Source organism: Sus scrofa, chromosome 7 (assembly GCF_000003025.6).
Source record: "Sus scrofa isolate TJ Tabasco breed Duroc chromosome 7, Sscrofa11.1, whole genome shotgun sequence".
Lineage (NCBI taxonomy): Eukaryota > Metazoa > Chordata > Mammalia > Artiodactyla > Suidae > Sus > Sus scrofa.
Window position 1 is genome coordinate 13,939,655 of NC_010449.5, and position 22,120 is coordinate 13,961,774.

General features: G+C 42.0%; 1 protein-coding gene across 3 annotated transcripts in view; it reads left to right on the plus strand.

Annotated features, from left to right (window-relative positions):
* The window catches only part of RNF144B (ring finger protein 144B), a 172,994-nt gene continuing 157,320 nt past the window's right edge, over positions 6,447-22,120 (plus strand). For 2 of the 3 annotated variants that reach the window (XM_021100234.1, XM_013977461.2), the window contains exon 1: positions 6,935-7,167. The gene's annotated coding sequence lies outside the window, so the exon portion shown is untranslated. Of the gene's footprint in view, positions 6,860-6,934; positions 7,168-22,120 lie in introns of those variants that run through there. The other variant, XM_021100236.1, reaches the window with a different exon arrangement.

A 22,120-nucleotide genomic window follows, 5' to 3' on the forward strand; every position in this document is an offset into this window, starting at 1 on the left:
GGAGCTGTAGCCACCAGCCTACGCCAGAGCCACAGCAACGCGGGATCCGAGCCGCGTCTGTGACCTACACCACAGCTCACGGCAACGCCGGATCGTTAACCCACTGAGCAAGGGCAGGGACCGAACCCGCAACCTCATGGTTCCTAGTCGGATTCGTTAACCACTGCGCCACGACGGGAACTCCTAGATTATTTTTAATACCATCGCTATTGGCAGAATCATAACATCAGAGGCAGACAAGTGTTTTCCACTATAAATTGGAGAGAAATCCTCAACCTTGTCACAAGATTGTCAAATGGAGTGTTATCTTAGAAAATAGTTCGGCAACTCTAAAACATTCCTATAAATCTTATTTTGAATCTAAAGACTTTTATATATGAACTATTTCCTTTAAAATTTATTCTTCATTTTAAGGAACTAGAGATTTGGGTGGGTATCTGCCCTCTAGGCAGATTGGGTTTAAGAAGTTAAATTTAGAAGAAATGGATGTTTGCAGATGAAGAAAAGATTTTTGTAAGATTTTAATTTTTTTCTATTATAGTTGATTCACAATGTTCTGTCAATTTCTGCAGTGCAGCAAAATAACCCCGTCATATATACATAGACATATTCTTTTTTTCACATTATCTTCCATCGTGTTCCATCACAAGTGATTAGATGTAGCTCCCTGTGTTATACAGCAGGATCTCATTTCCTATTCATTCCAAAGGAAAGATTTTTTTAAAATTATGCTACCTCCTGGAGTTCCCGTCGTGGCTCAGTGGTTAACGAATCTGACTAGGAACCATGAGGTTGCAGGTTCGGTCTCTGCCCTTGCTCAGTGAGTTAAGGATCTGGCGCTGCTGTGAGCTGTGGTGTAGGTTGCAGATGCAGCTCGGATCCTGCGTTGCTGTGGCTCTGGCGTAGGCCGGTGGCTACAGCTCCGATTCGACCCCTAGCCTGGGAACCTCCATATGCCGCGAGAGCGGCCCAAGCAAAAGGCAAAAATACAAAAAATAAATAAATAATTATACTACCTCCTAATACTGTTTTTTTTTGGAAAAATGCACTCATTTTATCTCTTTCTCATCCACATCTCAAACTAATGCAGTGATTCCCAAGTGCGGGAGGGGGCATTATGCTCCCAGGGGACATTTGGCAATGTCTGGGGACATTTTTGGCTGTCACATCTGCGGGGGGAGGTGCAGGCAGGGTGCTCCTAGCCTCTTCTGGGTAGAGGCTTAGAATTCTCCTTTAATGCACGAGTCAGCCCACACAGCAAAGAATTATTTGGTTCAAAACAATAGTGCTGAGATTAAGAAACCCTAATCTAAAGCAATATGCAGTACTTTCTTTTCCTAGTGCTCCACTAAAAGTGTTCTCAGAAAGATCAGCAATGATCTCCAAATAGGCAACTGAAAGGCTTTTGTTTTTTGTTTTTTTGTTTTTTGCTTCTTCTGGTCATATCTGTGGCATGTGGAAGTTCCCAGGCTAGAAGATGAATCCAAGCTGCAGCTGCCGGCCTTTGCCACAGCCACAGCCATGCCAGATCCAAGCTGCATCTTTGACCTACATCATAACTCATGGCAATGCCAGATCCTTAACCCACTGAGTGGAGCCAGGGATCAAATGAGCATCTTCATGGATACTTTATTGCTGAGCCACAACTTCCTGAAAGACTTTTGAATACTCCTATAATTTTACTATGTTTCTATGCAGCATTTGATACTGTTTAGTATCTCCTTTCAAAATCTTTTCCTCTTGGCTTGCACAACATTCTTGGGTCTCCTTTGCTGGCTCTCTTCTATCTGCCATCCTCTCAAATGTTGGTGTTTCTCACGGATCACCATATGCCCTTAGTTTTTTCCTTACACATGATTTCCCTGGGTGATCTCCTCCATGCTCATGGTACCAGTGACCCCTACGAAATCGGTATATTTAACAACTTACTTTCTCTTTGAGCATGATACTGTTAGAATCACCTGTTGGATTTCTTTACCTAATATGTCATTAATATCTGAAATTCAACATACTAAATGCTAAACCCATTCTCTTCTCTGGCAAATCTTTCTTTTCTTTCTTTCTTTCTTTCTTTTTTTTAACTGCTTCGTTTAATTGCTTTGTTGTCTACCTGGTATTCAGTCTTGGATGTATGTCACCTTTGGCCTGATCTCTTTGCAACTCTTGACATCTAATTCTCTGCATTTGGAATCTCTAAATGTTTCTCATATCCATCCACTTTTCTTTCTTTTTTTTTCTTTCTTTTCTTTCTTTCCTTTTCTTTCTTTCTTTCTTTCTTTCTTTCTGTCTTTCTGTCTTTCTTTCTTTCTTCTGTGTGTCTTTTGTCTTTTCAGGGCTGCACCTGTGGCATATGAAGGTTCCCAGACTAGGGGTTGAATCAGAGCTACGGCTGCTGGTCTACACCACAACTACAACAATGCCAGATCCTTAACCCACTGAGCCAGGCCAGAGATCGAGCCTGCAATCTCATGGATACTAGTTGGGTTCAATAACTGAGCCACGACAAGAACTCCTCATTCCCTTTTCTTTCAAACCATACCACCTCTCTCCTTGTCTGTTGTAATAACCTCCTTACTGAGCTGTCCCTAAAGCCTTATCCTTTCCCTTCCTTCCTGAAAAACTAGTCCTCCAAATGATGAATAATCTTGCAAGTCCTGCACACTAGCTGGTGTGTTTGTCTGGCAAGCCTAGAATAACCTTTTAAGACTGAGAACAGTGCCTTCGCCATGAAGCATTCCTCATGTCCCTGAAGCTGACACTCCTTCCTGTCTCCCTGCACTATGTTCCTCAATACTTTGTTCATATCTTTATTGCAGTGTTTATGAAATGATATTTTAATTTATTTACATGTCTACCTTTGTAATTATTTATTTTTTTTTATTTTTATTTTTTGCCTTCTCTAGGGCCACACTCGTGGCATATGGAGGTTCCCAGGCTAGGGGTCTAATCGGAGCTGTAGCCGCCGGCTGCGCCAGAGCCACAGATCCGAGCTGCGTCTGCAACCTACGCCACAGCTCACGGCAACACCACATCCTTAACCCACTGAGCAAGGCCAGGGATCAAACCTGCAACCTCATGGTTCCTAGTCAGATTTGTTAACCACTGCGCCACGACGGGAATTCCTGTAGTAATCTATTAAATTAAGCTCTGAAGATCTGCCTTCCTCCCAGTCTCCTCAAATACCCTTTCGTCCTCAGCCCCAATCCTATGCTAGCCACCATCCACATACCTACATAAACTTTTGTAGGCACGTTTTTACACCATGACCCCAATACCCTGTCCTCCTCTACTGGGCATCTGACCCAAGTAAGGCCAGTTAGTCCCCTCCTTGGGAATTTAAAATTGAGAGAGAGAATGAAGATGACGGAGCATCAAGATAAGGGAAGCAGAGAGGGTTACGACTGTATTCAATTCCCATTCTAGATTATTGAGGAAGCCTGTCTGGATCCATACATTCAGCTTCCAGGTGACAGCCCTGTTACCTCTTAAACAATTACCCTCTTCCCCTGCCTTCCCTTAAGTTATCTTGACTGCATTTGTATTACCTGCAACCCCAAGAGTCCTGATTCATATATCCACTGACTGAATTCAAGGGCAAGGTCCTTGTCTTGGTCTTTGAAGATCTAGCACTTACCCCAGTAACACAGTAGATAGTACTATATGGATACAAAATAGATACTGGATACAAAACGATCTGGGGAATGAATCAATGAATGAAGATGAGAGAAAGGAAAGAAAGAGAAGAGAGAGTTAAAAGATAGGGGAAGTAGAAAAGAAAAAAAATATGAAGGAAATTTGAGGATAGTAGAACTGAAATAAGAAAGAGAAGGCAACAAATGATCTCAGAACAATAACAACAGCAAAGAAGAGCGTGATCTAGGGGTAAAATATTTGGTTCTCCTGCTGTGGCTCTGCTCTGCTTAGGTCGGCCAGCTTTCCCCCTGTGCTCTCAGAGCAGATAGGAGGATCCAGCAGGGAGTCCTGGTACTTCCAAGCATCTTAGCCCCATTGCTTAAGCTTTAGATTGTCTGATCACAGCCTACTGGGCTTACAGTGAGGTAATTCAGTGGCCAGGGCAGCCACAGATGTCTAGACCTAAGCTAATCTAGAGAGCATGGCCTCGTACAAGTAGCATGAACTCTGATTTCAGACAGAAGGGTTCACACTGAGGCTAGTCCTAAAATGACTAGATGGTAGGAGTGAATGGTAATAGGAATAAAATAACTCTCTCTAAAGGAGAGGTGAGCTGGTTTGCTGTTATATACTAGGAAATTGGGAATCATAGATACCAGTGATTCCTGTGTGTCCGATTTTCCTTTAATTTATTCTGCTACTCAGTTACAAAGCAACATTCCTTTTTTTTTCTTTTTTGTCTTTTTAGGGCTGCACCCACACATATGGAGGTTCCCAGGCTAGGGGTCCAGTCAGAGCTGTAGCTACTGGCCTACACCAGTGCCATAGCAATGCCAGATCCAAGCTGCATCTTTGAACTACACCACAGCTCATGGCAATGCTAGATCCTAAACCCATTGAGCAAGGCCAGGGATCAAACCCGAGTTCTCATGGATGCTAGTTGGGTTCCTTAACTGTGGAGCCACAATGGGAACTCCCTCAACATTCTTTTTTTTTTATCTTTGGGCTGTATGAGACAGAGTTCCTGTATAAATAAAATATTATGTTAAAAAAGACCTCAAACATACCATTTTCTCTCTATCTCTAATTTATATTTACCTCTATTGTTTCTCAATTGTTTATAACCACTGATCCTCCCCCACACACCTCCCTTCAAGAAAAGTTTGTCTCTCTAGAAATGTGTGGGACAGATTTCACAAAGGCACCAGGATCTATATGCTGGTGTTCACTGACCATGTGCCCCCCATTCCCGCACACCCCTACCTCACATCCTCATTTTTTTCTGCCTGTGGCCAAGAGTTTTTCTCAAGCAAAAATCTGATCTGGTCATTGCCTTGCCTATAACTTTTTGATGCCTCCTGATTGTGGAATAAAGTACAACTTTAAAACATGGCTTTGGAGTTCCCGTCCTGGCACAGTGGTTAACGAATCCGACTAGGAACCATGAGGTTGCAGGTTTGATCCCTGCCCTTGCTCAGTGAGTTAACGATCCGGTGTTGCCGTGAGCTGTGGTGTAGGTCGCAGACACGGCTCGGATCCTGTGTTGCTCTGGCATAGGCTGGCGGCTACAGCTCTGATTTGACCCCTAGCCTGGGAACCTCCATATGCTGCGGGAGTGGCCCAAGAAATGGCAAAAAAACAAAACAAAACAACAAAACAAAACAAAACATGGCCTTGAAGATGCTACATGCTCTGGCCTCTGCTCCCCTCTCCAGCTTGTCTCTCCATTCTTCCTCCCAAACACTCCCATCCCTAAGAAACAACCTTTCAAACACAATCAATGAGCTTTTTCAGTTCTCTGAATAGCATATTTTTCTTACCTTTGGCTTTCCCTCCATGCTACCTTCCCCTCTCCCCAACTCTTCCTCCTTCTCCTCCCCTGTCTCTGGCTATATTATACTCATTCCTCAGGGCTCAGCTTAAAAAGTCGCTTCCTCTGGGTTCATGAATACTCCTTGCATGTGTGCCATCCTCCAGCAGAGCATCTACTTTCAACAGCCTATGTACTTGCCTCTCCCCCTGTTCAGCTTGGTGAGGTTAGGGCTGTTACCTTTCCTGTTACCCTCTCTAGCCCCAGCACCCAGCAGTGTCTTGAACTAGCAAGCATCCAACAAACACTGGCTCAACGAGTATGAAGGCCAGAGACTTTGTGCTAACCTCTCCCTTCCCCTCTTCCTATGTCACCCAAGGAAGTCCTTTCATTTGTAATAACTTGTTTACCTTCCAATACCAACCTCCTGCCCAATGGAGAACCCTGACAATTCTAGTATCTTTTTTTTTTTTTCTTTCCCCCCAGCCCTCAGATTAGAAAGCTAGCTGATAAGTTTAGGAAAGATAGATTAATATAGCTTCTTTCGTAGGTATTTGCATTTTCTAGAACTCTTTTATGAACTAGTTGCTTCTCAAGTTAATTCCCAGTATGCTTTAAGTTATAACATGACTGTAAATAATATTACACTGCCTCTAAGCTACTCTGTAAACGTGTATTATATTGATAGGTAAATAAATGAAAAAAGGAATGCCATCAATTCACCCTCCACATTCCCAGCAGGGATCATGTCAATGCCAACTCCCTCAGGTTAGTGATTCAGTGATGTTTTCACATATCCCTTCCTGTCGCTTTTATCTTCTATATTATTCAGTATGCTCTGCCCTTTGCTAGTTCATTTGCCACGAGAACTCTCTTTGAATACATACACCTGCTCCTTCCCAGAACTTTGGCTTCAGAACTGCGCCTCTCCTGAGAAAGGAGGTTCTGGGCATGCTCAGTACCCAAACCCAGGTGAAATTAACTGCCCTTGCCCTGACTTGGGGCCCTGACAGTTGGCAGGTGTCGACAATGTTAGCAAAAGAGACTTGTCCGAGCTTGTACAGCTGAACTCATCCTTCCTGGGACCAATCTAAAGTCCTGGCCACCTAAGTTCGACTAGTGGGGACGTCTGCATTTTAGAACTATAAAATGGAAGGAGCTATTTTGGAAAAACTAAAATGACTGGCAGGGGAGTCTCTGCACAATCTACATGAATATCAGGTGTCGACTGATGCTGTGATTACAACAAATGAGGACGGAGGCAGGGGATGAATGGAAGTGGTGCCTGCCTTGAACCTCAGTGGGCAGATGGAAGATTTTCAAAGGTTTTGTTTTGTTTTGGAAATCGTCCGGCCCCAGAATTTCCAGGACCACGTTCGCTGCGGGCTTCCTAAAGAGAGCGCGTTTCTGGGGGAGGTGTGTGCGTGCGCGCGCGCCGGGGGAGGGAAGCTGGGAGTGGGGCCACCGCTCTCGGGTCTAAACAGCAGGGGGAGAAGGGGAGCGCGCGAAAGGCCGCGGGAGGGGATGGGGAGGCAGCATCTGGGGCGAGGGCCGGGGGAGGGGGCCCGAGACGCTCGCAGGGGCGGGTAGCCGGGAGACCCGAATGCCTTTGCTACCTGAAGCTGCTGCCGGGAGTAGCTGACAGCGGACGCCGCGGGCGCACGCCTCGCCGGAGCCTGGCCCCTCGAGGTCTGCCGGCCCCGGGCTCCGACCTCGCGCGCACGGTAAGGAGGGTCTCGCGCCCCAGCTGCCCGCCCGCCGTGCCAGGTGCTGGCTCGGCCTCCCCAGGCTGTCACCTCTGCTCCCCCTTCGCCCTCTCCGAGTCCCTTCGGCTCCGGGCTGTGCCCCGGGCGGGCGGCCCGCAGGGACTCCGACCCTCTGCGGTCCTCGCTCCGACTTCGCGGCCCGCAGGACCCCCGCTTCCTCTCCACCTTTACCCCTCGCTCTTTCCCCTCCCCCCGGGGAAACTCCACCAACCCCACGCCCCGGGCCCTGGGCGAGAAGTGGAAGGGGAGGCCGGAGGTTGTCCACCCCCTCCAGGTGTGTGGCGCAAACCCCGACGCACCGTTTTACCCCAGAGTCTGCAGTCATTCCCAGGCTGCGATATCGCAGCTCCTCTCCTTCCAAAACAGACCCCCTCCCCCCTCCCTTTTGTTACTATCTTAACTTTGAGAGGATATTAACCTTGGGGAAGGTAGGTGTAACCGTCTTATCTTTCGTCTCCGCACCAGTGATTGAAGTTCTCTGGGACTTATTTTTCCTGATAAGTACATACTGTGATCAGTTTACAAGGTTTTCCGGGCGACTGCGGTGCTAGAACTTTATTAGAGCTTAAAGCAATAGCTTCTCCTCGGCCGCTGAGAGCCTGATGAAGAAATCTGGGATGTGTGTGCGTGTGCGCGCAGGCTTCCGTGTGTTCACAAAGCACGCCAGGTGATTGCGATGCGCTCTTTTCCTCGCAGTGGCTGGAAAATATCTTATAAGGTCCTCAGGGGAAGGAGAAGGGGGCGCCCAACTGTTGGTAAGCATCACCTTGGGAGTAAAAACGAGGGAAAGCTGGTTCCCTTCAAAGCTGTGTGGATGAATTTGGTGCAGTAGCTCTGGTTTTAAGATGGCAATTTGGGGAAGAGAGGGTTAACATTCTTTGGCAACTCAGGTGCGGATGAAGAGTGAGCTTTTAAACTTCAACTTAAAGTTTAAGAATTCCTTCACAAGTACCGTGGTCATTAGAGAGGGCTGAGGCCTATTCTTGTGGGAATCAGAAAACCTTCCCTGTGCTCCTACTGGCTTTCTGTCAGTGGCCACCAGGCCTTTTGACGTGTTGGTTATTTTAGGGCTGAAGACCCAAATGGACTCAAGCTCTAGGAACCAAAAGAGAAATGATCACGTAAATTGATGGAGGGCCTGTTTACATTCCTAATTATTCGATCCAAGCTCTTATACCCTGAATTAAGAGTGTAAGCTGTATTTTGTTGGAAATCACACAAGCACTGTTTCTCCATCTGGAACTTTGTCATATCTATAGATCTGCTGCTTTTCATGTATATCTGCACGTGAGCCATTCTAAGTAACCAGCAAACCCTGAATGTAACTACCAGTGTAGATAAAATTTTTTGTTTGTCTTTTGGAAAATTGAAGTAAGGACTAATTTTATTTTTACATACCATAAAGTAGGTATAAGAGTAAATCATACAACATTTCGTGAAATGAGATGCAAATTATGAAATTGGGATAGTATTAGATACTTGCTTTCAAGGATATTAAGGACAAGTAGGAGAATGTAAAGCATTTTGAACTTTTAGAGTCACTGTCTAGGTATTGAGCCAATGGGATTGTTTTCCTGGCAAACTTTTTCTCCTTTCTAAAATTAACTTTCCTTAAGGAAAAATAGTGCAGAGACACCCGATTCAGCCAACCAAGTCCAGGAAATACTGTGTTTGAATTTTAAAAATGACCTTAATCCATCCCTATAGATCTAGTGTTTGTAGTCCATGACGAAAAATATGCAGAAATAGTCATTGCTTGCTGACCTTTTCAAAGCTTTGGCTTAATGAGGGAAGTTGGGGGGCAGAGTACAACATTATGTTATGAATTTTGTTGGCTTAGGCAAAACTATTATTATGGTCCTACGGTTTTTGTGTGTATGCTGGGTCTGGGACTTACATAATTATGTATACATATGTAACACATGTTTTTAATAGGAATGAAAACCCACAATATTTTTTGTTTGTGGCACAAAGCTGTAAGCATTAGGTTTTGATTACTTTTTCATGGAAATTTTAATATGACAGAACTAAAAACTTCAAGGAAATAATTCCATAAGGATCTATTTGGAACCGAAGGCCTTTTTAAGAAAAGATATTTGAAGTCCTTACTCTGTGTGCTTAGCATCCGCCGAGCAATTCTTTGTGAGCGAGTGAGGGTGGCGGAACCAATTCTGGCAGCTCAGACAGTGGATGATTAGACCCTGCCACTCTTCTCCAGAGCTTTAATTTGGGCTGTAACTTGATGCTTCACTGATCCCACACTCTCCCTGCCACGCTAGCTCACAGAGGAATTGCTGGCACTCTGGACTGAATTTTTTTCCCCTCCCATCAATTAGAACATGTTTGCATTGGTTGCAGAATGCAGTTACATTTTTAGCTCAGTATTCTAAGAAATACCTTTAGCTACAAAGAGAGTAGGCTTAGGGCCGCCTAGATCACCATTTGCCTTATTTAATTGTGCTGTGTTAATTTCCCAATGATTCAGCTATATAGAAATAATACAGTCTTAAAATTGGAGGGCATTTTAGAAGTCATCTAGAGTCTAATCATTTCTTTCTCTAGATGAATTTTGACGCAATCATAGCCATAGTCTAAACTTGGAGAATAGACATTAAATTTCATATTCTTTTCATAGACATTAAATTGTATAGTTTTTCTTGTAATGAAGATTTTGCTCATTTGAGATGAATTTCTATACAAGTTCAATGATGTAGGAATGGCAGCAAAGCATATTGCAAATCTCAGCCAGATTTCCAGTGACATATAAAGTGTGATCTTCAGGGTGATGTAGGTCATTTACAAAGGCAGCAAACTATTGTAAACTAGCATCCTATGTTTTTGTCACTGTGGGTGGGGACTATTTCAACTGACCAAAGAAAAGAGTGCACTGAGACAGATGAATGTAAAGAGAGATGAGTAAGGTGGTGGGATGTGTGAAGAGCATGGCGTATTACATCAACAAATCATTCAGAAACAACCTTCAGGAGTTCCCATCGTGGCGCAGTGGTTAACGAATCCGACTAGGAACCATGAGGTTGCGGGTTCGGTCCCTGCCCTTGCTCAGTGGGTTAACGATCCGGCGTTGCCGTGAGCTGTGGTGTAGGTTGCAGACGCGGCTCGGATCCCGCGTTGCTGTGGCTCTGGCGTAGGCTGGCGGCTACAGCTCCCATTCGACCCCTAGCCTGGGAACCTCCATATGTCATGGAGTGGCCCTAGAAAAGGCAAAAAGACAAAACAAAAAAAAAAACAAACAAACAAAAAAAAGAAACAGCCTTCAAACCCTTGCCCAGAGCTTTTAATCTGAAATAATGGAAACAAACACTAGAGTTTCTAACCCTCAAAATCCTACTTAATTAAGGCTTGGTTTTGTGGAAGTTCCACTTGATGTTTTTTGCCTTTCGAGAGCTTCAATCTCTTCTTCTCTATTGACTCTTTTTCATTAATAGGGAAGCATGCTCCACTCTCCTATCTTAGAAACATATAGGTCCTTATTAACTCTTAGCAAAATGAAACAATGGCAGAGGGAACCGGTGGAGTGGCTAGATAGGAGGGATGTGTTACAGGCAGCAGTGATAAAGCTTGGTGATGGGGATTGGTTGGATATGGCAGATGAGAGAAAGGGAGGAATCTAAGGTAACTCCCAGGTGACTGTGCTACATGGAGTCATAGAGGAGGAACAGGGCTGGAGAAATAATCAACCCACTCCCCACATGTAATGGAATATTACTCAGCTAGAAAATAGAATGAGGAGTTCCCAATCATGGCTCAGGAGAAAAGAATCTGACTAGCATCTATGAGGACTCAGGTTCAATCCCTGGACTTGCTCAGTGGGTTAGAGATCTGGCATTGCCATGAGCTGTGGTATAGGTCACAGATGTGGCTCAGATCCCAAATTGCTGTGGCTGTGGTGTAGGCCAGTGGCTACAGCTCCAATTCGACCCCTAGCCTGGGAATGACCATATGCCACAGGTGATGTCGCCCTAACAAGATGGAAAAAAAATAAAATTTTGCCATTTACAGGAGTTCCCGTTGTGGCTCAGTGGTTAATGAATCTGACTAGGAACCATGTGGTTGAGGGTTCGATCCCTGGCCTCACTCAGTGGGTTAAGGATCACGGCATTGCTGTGAGCTGTGGTGTAAGTTGCAGATGTGGCTCAGATCTGGCGTGGCTGTGGCTGTGGTGTAGGCCAGCAGCTGTAGCTCTGATTTGACCCCTAGCCTGGCAACCTCCACATGCCGCAGGAGCGGCCCTGGAAAAGGCAAAAAGACCAAAAAAAAAAAAAAAAAAAAAAAAAGAAATGTTGCCATTTACAGCAACATGGATGCACCTAGAGATTATTGCACTAAGAGAAAGACAAATATAATATCACTTATATGTCAGTCTAAAAAAATAGTACAAATGAACTTATTTACAAAATAGAACCAGACTCACAGACATAGGAAACAAACTTGTGGTTACTAAAGGGGAAGTAGGGTGGAGGGATAAATTAGGAGAATGGGATTAATAGATACACATGACCATATATTAAAAAAAAGATAAGCAGGATTTTCTGTATAGCCCAGGGAACTATTCAATATCTTATAGTAGCCTATAATGGAAAAAAGTTGAAAAAAAAAACTGAAAGAAATATGACCAAATCACTTTGCTATACACCTGAAACTAACATAATATTATAAATCAACTCTACTTCAGTTAAAAAGCAGTAAGCTTTAAACAAAACCATGCTTGTAGATCACGAGCATTAGATCATTACATGTGTATTCCTCAAGGAAGAATTTTCCTGTTGCCTCTTCTTCCCCCACCTCATCCCCACTTATCAGAAAGTGGGGATGACCTAAATCTGGCTGAAGAGAGAAGAATCTTTGTTCACCTTGCCCAGTGCACAGGTATGGGAAAGTGTTCAGTAGGCCATACCTAGCTGCAGAAGGGAGTCGTTTAACTTTACATGAGGTTGGAAGAGTCTGAGTGCTCTATTAGATTGGACATATGAATTACAGAACTGTGACTTTTTTTTGGGGACTTAGAGTGACTTGGAAAGTCTTCATTATTTAAGAGTGATTAGAGGGAGTTCCCACTGTGGCTCAGTGGAAATGAACCCAATTAGTATCCATGAGGACTTGGGTTCAATCCCTGACCCTGCCCAGTGGCTTAAGGATCTGGCATTGCCATGAGCTGCGGTGTAAGTCACAAATGTGCCTCGGATCTTGTGTGGCTGTGGCTGTGGCCAGCAGCCACAGCTCCGATTCAGCCCCTAGACTAGGAACTTCCATATGTTGGAAGTGTGGCCCTAAAAAGCAAAAAAAAAAAAAAAAAAAAAAAAAAAGAGTAATTATAAAAGTCAACTGTCCTGAATTTCATCCAAGGACAAGGGAAAAAACAGCCCCACATAATAAACTTAAAGATGAAAGTGGAAACAGATTAAGTCCTTTTCTGATTATATCCTACAAATCCTGCTTGTTCATTATAAGGGTCACACATATAAAACCACTTACAGTTTTCAATGATACATAATTGACAAGAAGATAGTAGGGAAGGGCAGAGAAGGTTATTATAGGAATCAAATTGATTCACAGAAATGTCACAATAACTATTTCCTTTTCTGAATATGATGCCAGAAGAATTTTAATTAATCAATTAAGATATTCCTTAGGTAATTTTAAGGGGAGGTTTGCAGTCTGTTCCACAGCTGGGGAAATGATCTGAGCTATTGCTTTTGTGTAATAAGCACATAAGACATTTTCCCCCTTCTGTTTCCAAAAAAGCAATAAACAGCTAGGATTAATTGTTCACTATTTGTATTCTGCCATCAATCAATTAAAAAAGTATGCGTTCCTGTAAAACAATAAAGATGATGCCCATAAGCCAATAAACTCTAAAATAAACAAGAATGCTAATGGATGTCTCTCTTCAGCTTTGGGGGATTTTAAAAAGGTCTTTAAACTATTAGCTTTCATATTATCTGCCCAGCATTTGCCATGTTATTCAATCAAAGTCTTTTCATGGTAAAGGAGTGACAAGGGGACAATCTAAATAATGTTTCTACTAATATGTTCCTAAAAGTTGAAAAGACTTGAAAAATACGTGTGAGTCACACACAGAGTATTTACATTGACGAGGAACAAGTGCAGTTTATTCCAGAGAAGTGGAATTATGGATCCAGAGGTAGGATATTAGATTGACCTGCAAAGCTGGAAGAAAGAGGATGACTTAGCATAGGGATATGTGTCAGTCTCCAGTGGCTCTAGAGGAACTCCTGCTGTGCCCTTAGGATCCTGAGGGCAATGCCATGCTGTTATAGTACACTCTGTGCAGTTCCCTTAGCGCAGTGTTTGAGAGCAAGAGTGCTGAAAAGTGGTGTGACCTGGGGGCACCTTGTATCTTCAAATGTTGCTCTTTCCCTGTGGTAGGCAAAGTTCTAGATCTCTCCCAAGATTCTGCCCCCTAGTGGACACATCTATAAATCCTTTCTCCTTGAGTGTGGCCAGAGCCTGTGAAGATGGTGGGATAACTTGGGTGATTCTGTTACATTTTGTAAGACTGGAGAGAGAGATTCCAGGAGCTGGCTTTGAAAAAGCAAGCTGCCGTGTTGCAAGAGGTCCATGTGACTAGGACCCTGGAGCAGCCACTGAGTTTATGGTAAGTTGTTTCATAGCTACCCACAATGTGTACTTTCTCCATTTTCTGTAGTCCAACTCTCAGAGTTATTACAAGCATGTGCTGGAAACTCTTATTCTGGCCTCATGTCTCTTCACTTCCTATATTTTATGTTAAAATTGTTTCTCTGTATTGCATCCTGGGCTTTCTTCAGATTTATCTTTAGTTTCACTAGGTCTGTCTTTAGCTGGCTTCATCCATCAGCTTTTGCTTTGATAGTGCTATGTAGCAAGCAACCTTAAAACCTCAGTGACTTCTAACAACAAGTATCTCTTTCTGGATCACATTGTCTCTCAGTGGCTGCAGGTTGTATGCAGGGTCTCTGTTTCCAGGGGTTGGGTCAAGTTCAGTCGACCTCACATACCTTTTCATTCTGAGAGATTCTCATGGCGTACAAGAAGGCTGGCCGAGACTAGGAATGTTTCCTAAAGCCTCTGCTAACTATGAGTGCAGTCTCACTTAGTCTGTGGACCAAAACAAGTCAGTGGCAAAGCCAACAACAACAAGGTGAACTAGACTCTTCCCCAGGGAAAGATGAGAAAGAAAAAAAATTAAACAATAGAGAAGAAACCAGTACAGAGGTTTCTCAAAAAAACTAAAAATAGAACTACCATATGACCCAGCAATTCTACTTCTGCATATATATCCAGAAAAACCAAACCCATAATTTGGAAAGATACATGCACCCCAATGTTCATAGCAACATAATTTATAATAGCCAAACTATGGGAGCAACCTGAGTGTCTATTAACATATGAATGGATAAAGATGTGGGGTGTATGTGTGTGTGTGTGTGTGTGTGTGTATATATATATATATATATATATATATATATATAATGGAATACTACTCAGCAATAAAAAAGAATGGAAATTTCCCAATTGCAGCAAAATGGAGGGACATAGAGGGTCCTGTGCAAAGTGAAATAAGTTAGAGAAAGACAAATACTGTATGGTATCACTTATATGTTGAATCTAAAAAATACCACAAACTAGAGAATGTAACAAAAAGGCAGACTTAGATGCAGAGAACAAACTAGTGGTTCTCAATGAGGAGGAGGATGGGGGAGGGGCAAACTATTACGTATAAAATAAGCTATACTCATATATTGTACAACATGGAGTATAGCCAATATTTTCTAAAACTCTAAATGGAGTATAACCTTTAAGAATTGTGAATCTCTATATTGTACACTTGTAATTAAATAAAATTGTATAGCAACTATGTTTCAATAAAGACCAAAAAACCCCAATATACTCTATTACAATGATCCACTTTTTTCATTAAAGATATTTCAAATTCTAGATCTCTATGTGGTTCTCGAAATCTTATTCTTTTATTTCATAGTGTCTTTTTTTAAACTGGAGTATAGTTGACTTACAACGGTGTGTTAGGTTTCAGGTTTGTAGCAAAGTGATTCAGTTTCACTGATTTTTTAAATCAGTGATTCTATACACATACTCATGTGTGTGTGTGTGTGTGTGTGTGTGTGTGTGTATCTTCTTTTACATTCATTTCCCTTATAATTATTACCAGAATACTGAGTATAGTTCCTTGTGTTGTATAGTAGGTCCTTGCTGGTTATCTCGTAATGCCTTATTCTTGACTTCTATTCCGTTCTTTATCTTGTGCAACATTTTAAAAACATTAAGCTTCTTAGAGTGCCCTATTTCTGAACTTGTGGTGGTAAATCGTCCTTTTTGATTCATCTGCTAATTTCCTCTCCCTCATGCTGGTTTGCTTGTTCATGTGCCTAATCATCTTGGACTGTAAGTTGAGCATGTGAGCTTCACATGTCCTGGGTTGTGGAGGTATTTTACATTTCTTTCGTTGAGGTCTGTGTGTGTCCTCAGTTTGGGATCAGGTTTCCAACCCTGTGTAGTTAAAGCACGTTTGATATGTGTGATTGGGTCACTTTGTTGTACAACAGAACTTGCCAAAACATCGTTAATCAAGTACATTTTAATAATAATAATAATTTTAAAAGGTGCATTTGAGCTCCTTCTTTGTACTTTGGGCAGGTGTAAGTCTCTAATTTCTTATTGCTGACTCTCTACATCTATAGCCCAGTGTCAGGGGCATGCTTTTGTCTTTCTTTCTCTCCGAGAGGATGGAGTTTTTCTGGTCTTTCCTCCTCTTGACCTTAGGTAAGGTGCTTAATTCCAGCCTCACAGGGTAAGTAAACTCCACACTCTGCAAAATATCCTGTTCTCGTATTCCTACTAGGTCTTCAATTCCTAATCACAATTGTGGGTTTTGAGTTTCATTTTTGTTTTTGGGAGGCTTCCCTTTCTTGCTTTCTGCCCAGCTATGCATTTAAAAGAATGTTATATTTATCCACTGTTTAGACGTATAAGCAGAGAAGAGTATGGGATGGATGGGTAAGGGGTGGGGACACTGTGAGCTTCCCAAGTCAGCTCAGCATGCCTTATTAACTAGACATCCCCAAATTCATTTTGTTACCTTACCTCCCCCACACTTCCTTTTACTTTTTATTGGATCACATTGCATCTGTACATTAATTTGGAGAGAATTTATATATTTACAATATTGAGTCCTTCCATCTATGAATCTGGTGTATATCCCACCCTTCATAAGAAACTTCGCTTCTACTGAAATTGTGCCATTAAAAAATAGGTACTGTATACTTTTAAATTGAGATCTCAGCTCTATACTTTATTCCTGGGTATTATTCCTGGCTTATTGAATAACCTTGAGCAAATTGTCTAATCATTAGAGTGTTAATTTGGTTGAACAAACGGCCATTATTTAACTCAGTAGCTTAGTGTATGTAAACTGACAAACTTACTAGACTAATTCAGGTTAATGTGTTCATTTATGAGTTTAGTCTTACTATGTTATAGTGTGGAAGTCTAAAATATACATCTATCAAAATTACTCAAAATGCATCAGTAGAGCTTTTTGAAACGTTAGTAAAAATAGAAACTATTAACAGAGTAGTAAGTGGAATTAATATGTATGCTATTTTTTTTTTCTATTACTTGATGCAGGCCAGAATCAGGATTTGCGAAATAAAAAAACCCCTGGATCCCAGGTCTGTGGCTAGACTGGGGAGCTCAGATTTAGACAACAGACATTGAATGAGCTGCCATCCTCATTGCTAAGATGTGGTCAGAGTCAACTCAGAAGAGCTAGACATTTACGTTGCATTCCAGAAGAGGACTCGGAGCCATGTCAGGGGAAACTTGGGACCACACTCTCTGTTGGTGGTGTAATACTGTCTACCCTGGTTTCGTGTACCTCCAGTTTTGAAGGATTTTGCCAAATTTATTGTTTTTTTTAATTAAGAAATAGATGTTTGGCACCATGTGTCGAGTGGTGAAAGAATCTAAGGATGCATCCCAAATCAACCCAGCCTAAATGAGCAAATCGTATACATTGGGAATTTCCAGGCTGTAGTACTCTCTGTTATCTTCAGTGCTTCTGGTTTGCTCAGATAGCATCTTATATTAAAGTTTGTTCATTGTAGAAAACTGCACCTTTGGAGTTCTTGTTGTGGCGCAGTGGAAACAAATCTGACTAGGAACCATGAGGTTGTGGGTTTGATCCCTGGCCTTGCTCAGTGGGTTAAGGATCTGACGTTGCTGTGGTGTAGAGTGACAGCCCTAGCTCCAGTTGGCCCCCTAGCCTGGGAACCTCCATATGTCATAGGTGTGGCACTAAAAAGAAAAGAAAAAAAAATTTGCACCTTTGCTTTTCCTTATTGTTTTCATCTTATTAGAAGAGTAAAAATATAAAGTCTTAGGTGTGGATATTTATGATTCCACAGTACTGTTCTGAGACTATATTAGGAAGGTTGTGGGAAGTAAAAAGGCCTCATTGTGTGATGGACACAAGCGAAATAGAGATAGGAAAAACAAACAGGTTACTCATCACGGAAGTTGGAACTTGTACATGGTCTTATGGTCACAAATCAATTTACCTCCACCAGTATGTGTAGCTTCTTTACATTCAGCTGCTTGGTTTTGTTTTTACCTCATTCCTTACAATAGGGGAATGAAGAGGAAGAGTGAATGCCAGTCATATTTGCAGCATCTGTGAAGCCTGGTGAAAGGCTGTTAAGAGCTGGCATAGGATCGCCCCCTTTTATATTTGTATAATACTAAATGCACATCAAATAACTTTGTCATACATGATCGCATTTGGATCTCATGCAGCCCTGTGAAGTAGGTGGTGAAGATATTAACGTTCATACTTTATACAGTAAAGGCCCACAAGATGAAGTGACTTGCCTTTTACTCAGAAAAGTGGAGGATTTGACCTGAAAATAGAAATGACTAATTAAAAAAAAAAAAAAAAGAAAGAAAGAAATGACTAAGGTGAGGTGTATGGTTTAGGAATTAGTAACAAACTGAAATTTGGGAGTTGTAGCTTAGTGAAAGTGAATCCAACTAGTATCCATGATAATGCGGGTTCGATCCCTTGCCTCGCTCAGGGGGTCAGGGATCCGGTGTTGCCATGAGCTGTGGTGTAGGTTGCAGATGCGGCTCAGATTCTGCATTGCTGTGGCTGTGGTCTAGGCTGGCAGCTACAACTCTGATTCGACCCTTAGCCTGGGGACTTCCATATGCCACAAGTGTGACCCTAAAAAGCAAAAAAACAAAAACCGCCCCCAAAACAAAAACAAAAGCCCAAAGAACAAATAAACTGAAGTTTGTGGATGATTAGGTATAATGTTTGGTCTGTCTGTGTTGTATATCTTTCATTGGCAGGAATAGTTGAGATGACAGTTTTGTATTTAAGTAAAGATGCCTTTCTAAGTTTGTAATGAGAAGAGCCTTTTCAAACACAGAAGGCTTATCTTCAGAGGACAGAGGAGGCAGAATCAGAAGGGAGTGTGACTGGTTACCTAGCACAGCATTATGTGAAGCTGTGTGTGAAGATGCTGTGTGTAGGTGAAGAAGAAGAATTTCTTTTCTTTCTTTCTTTTTTTTTTTTTTTTTTGTCTTTTTGTCTTTTCTAGGGCCACTCCTGTGGCATATGGAGATTCCCAGGCTATGGTTCTAATAGGAGCCATAGCCACCGGCCCAAGCGAGAGCCACAGCAATGCTGAGTCTGCGACCTACACTCCAGCTCACGGCAACGTCGGATCCTTAACCCACTGAGCAAGGCCAGGGATCAAACCCGCAACCTCATGGTTTCTAGTCAGATTCGTTAACCACTGCGCCATGATGGGAACTCCAAGAAGAATTCTTATCCCCCCGCCCCCCCCCCTTTTTTTTCTCAAAACTGAGGCTCAAAAAGGTTTAAGTTCAGTAACTGGTGCAGGTTTAGTTACCAAGCTACTAATAGAGAAATGAGAATTTGAACTTGTTCTCCCTTTCTCTAAACAAGACTGTCTGTGAAATCCAAATCTAACAGTAAAGGCTTCTCAGCAACTGAACTACAAGGAGGAAACCCAGTGCCAGTCTTTCCCTGCAATCTCACCAAGTAATCAACAAAGCGTTGTTGCTTGCAGAGCCTTATTGAGTCAACTCTGTAGAGCTCTTTCCTGATTGGCTCCACCGATTAATGTAACAGTTAGAGCTAGAACAGACATGAGAGACTTAGAATTTACAGACTAAAGGTATATAGATCAGCATCCTTGTGGGGAATTTTTCAAAATATACAAGCCACCTTCTGATTAAGTAGGTCTGAGGTACAGATGGGTATGTGTGTTTGGAAACATTTCTAGGGTAATCTGATATACTTTTCTGGTAAAGCATCATTTCTCCTGTCTAACCCTTTAGTTGTATAGGTGAAAGAGTTTTCTTGGAAGGAAGCAAAATGCTTCTAATTTAAGATTGCCTTGGTTAACACAGGCAGTTCGAAAATTTAAATGTTAATGAGTCTCTTTCTCCAGTTCTGAGCTCATATTTCACTACCATCAACTTGCAGTTTAGTTTCTGACTTAATGACCTGGGGCTTTAGGTAGACCTTTATTTTCAAAACAAATCTCTGTTTTTCTATAATGTTGATGAATGAACAATGCTGTGGGCTGTGTTTGGGGTTTAGAAATTGGGTGAAGTTCTTTGTTGATAATAAGGCAAGGTAGTGGCAAACAGCTGCAGCAAAGAGAGCAGACAGAGTTTCAGGGTCCAGTGCTGGAAGCCACACTGAAGTTTGCACAGTGTCAATGGGCCCAAGCCTTAGCTCCAGACAGGATTTTTTTTTTTTTTTTTTTTTTTAGCCTACTGAGTTGGTTTTACATGCATATACACTGAGGAGATTAACTGCATATATAGTTAATGCTTTGGCTTCACCTTCCACTCTGGTCATTTCTAAAAACTTTGAAATTCTGTTTCACAAATTTTGAGGTTTATGCACTGAACGTATAAAAGGTCCCCCATGCTCCCCCTGATAAGTGAAGCAGGCTCTTGGAAACAACTATAAAGCAAGGAAGTGTTTTCCTTACATTGGACAGTTGGGAAAAATCCCATGGAGGAATCTATCATTTGTGGAAGAGAAAAGTGCATAGTTTAAGCTTAGTTGAGACCATCCATCTTAGTTGATCAATAGCTAACTGGGGCTCTTTTTTCCTTCATTAGGCCCCCAGTTCCCCTTCTGTCAAAGCGTTGATCAAGATATTTAATACTAGAGGATCAGGATAAAGTATTTTGGGTTCAAGTGACTTGCTTTATGATCTACCTTTTATTAAAACAGATTTGCTTTTTTTTTTTTTTATTTTCCCACTGTACAGCAAGGGGTTCAGGTTATCCTTACACATATACATTACAATTACATTTTTTCCCCCACCCTTTGTTCTGTTGCAACATGAGTATCTAGACATAGTTCTCAACAGATTTGCTTTTTAAAGAGAGTCCTATGTGTGTTTCCACACTTTTCTTTCTCAAAGAGGAGCTTCTAACTGTTCTTCCCATAAAATGTAAATTTTTTTTTTTCTTGTTGAGATTGTTCTTAATGATCAGGAGTAAATAATGAGTGTCTGTATCTCCTGAACTAGTTGAAGAGAATGACCTTCATTCAGGTAAAATGTCATGAACTGATCCCTGAAGGAAAAAAAGTGTAATGCCACCTATTGCCTTGGAGCATTTAGGATTCTTTCAGTGCTATAAGAAAAGGGACAAATATAAGCAGGGAGAAATAACAAAAAGATTGTATATCTAGGCATAGTAAAGTGTAGTCAGGTCCCGAATGAACAGAAGACTTCTGCTTCGGTCAGGAAAACCAGTCCTAGGGGTGGTAGAGGGTTCTTTGGAGCAAGCCCTATGCAAGCAACATGCCATAACTCTTTGAACAAAGTGAGTTTTTCTGGAGTTCCCGTCGCAGCTCAGGGGAAACGAATCTGACTAGCATCCATGAGGATGCAGGTTTGATCCCTGGCCTCGCTCAGTGGCTTAAGGATCTGGCGTGGCTGTGGCTGTGGTGTAGGCCAGCAGCTACAGCTCTGATTCGACCCCTAGCCTGGGAATCTCCACATGCCCTAAAAAGACCAAATAAATAAAATAAAAGATTTTATACTTTTGTGACTATTTGGAAAAAGCAAAACAAAACAAAAGCAAAATACCAAACCCTCCAATTCAACAACCAGGTCATCACTATTTTTGCATAAAATTAAAGCTTCTGTATTTGAATATTACATTTTCAAGAGAATCCGTCTTGATTTTAGCATGGCCAATACAACCAGTGAGAAATCCTCTGGTATATATTTATAAACTAAGTTAGGACTGTGGACCTTAGAAAGCTAGCTGCAACCATGGAAATCATCCTTTGTCATTTGTTTTTTGCAAAAGAGGAAACTAAAGTGGCTTGCCAGTGTCATTAATTATCTGGTGATTGAACAAAGGCTGTTGCTGAAGGTTCTTGATTCTTGGTGACATTCTGTTTAGCTTTTTCCTGCTCAGGATGGAAAAAAATAACTAGGTACTTAATAAACTTGTGTATCCAATCAGAGAAGGGCAATATGCAGTTATTCATGTTTGAAAAATACGCTGTATGTTAGTACCACTGTAAAGTTTCTGGCTTTCTGCCTTCAGTATTCCATTTTCTGACTCCCATGTGGTTGGATGGGGTCATGTGACCAGTTCGACCAATAATTTGCTAGCAGAATTGTGTGTCATTTCTGAGCGGCAGTGTTTAACCCATGGCTGGAGACCTGGGAATCTCTCTCTGCTAATTGCTCCCCAGGCCTGTCTCTGAATGATAATGATGTGCAGTGCCCCCTGCTGAGCAAGAATGGACATGTAGCATGAGTGAGAAAACCCTTTTAGTTTTAAGTCATTAAGATTTAGGGTT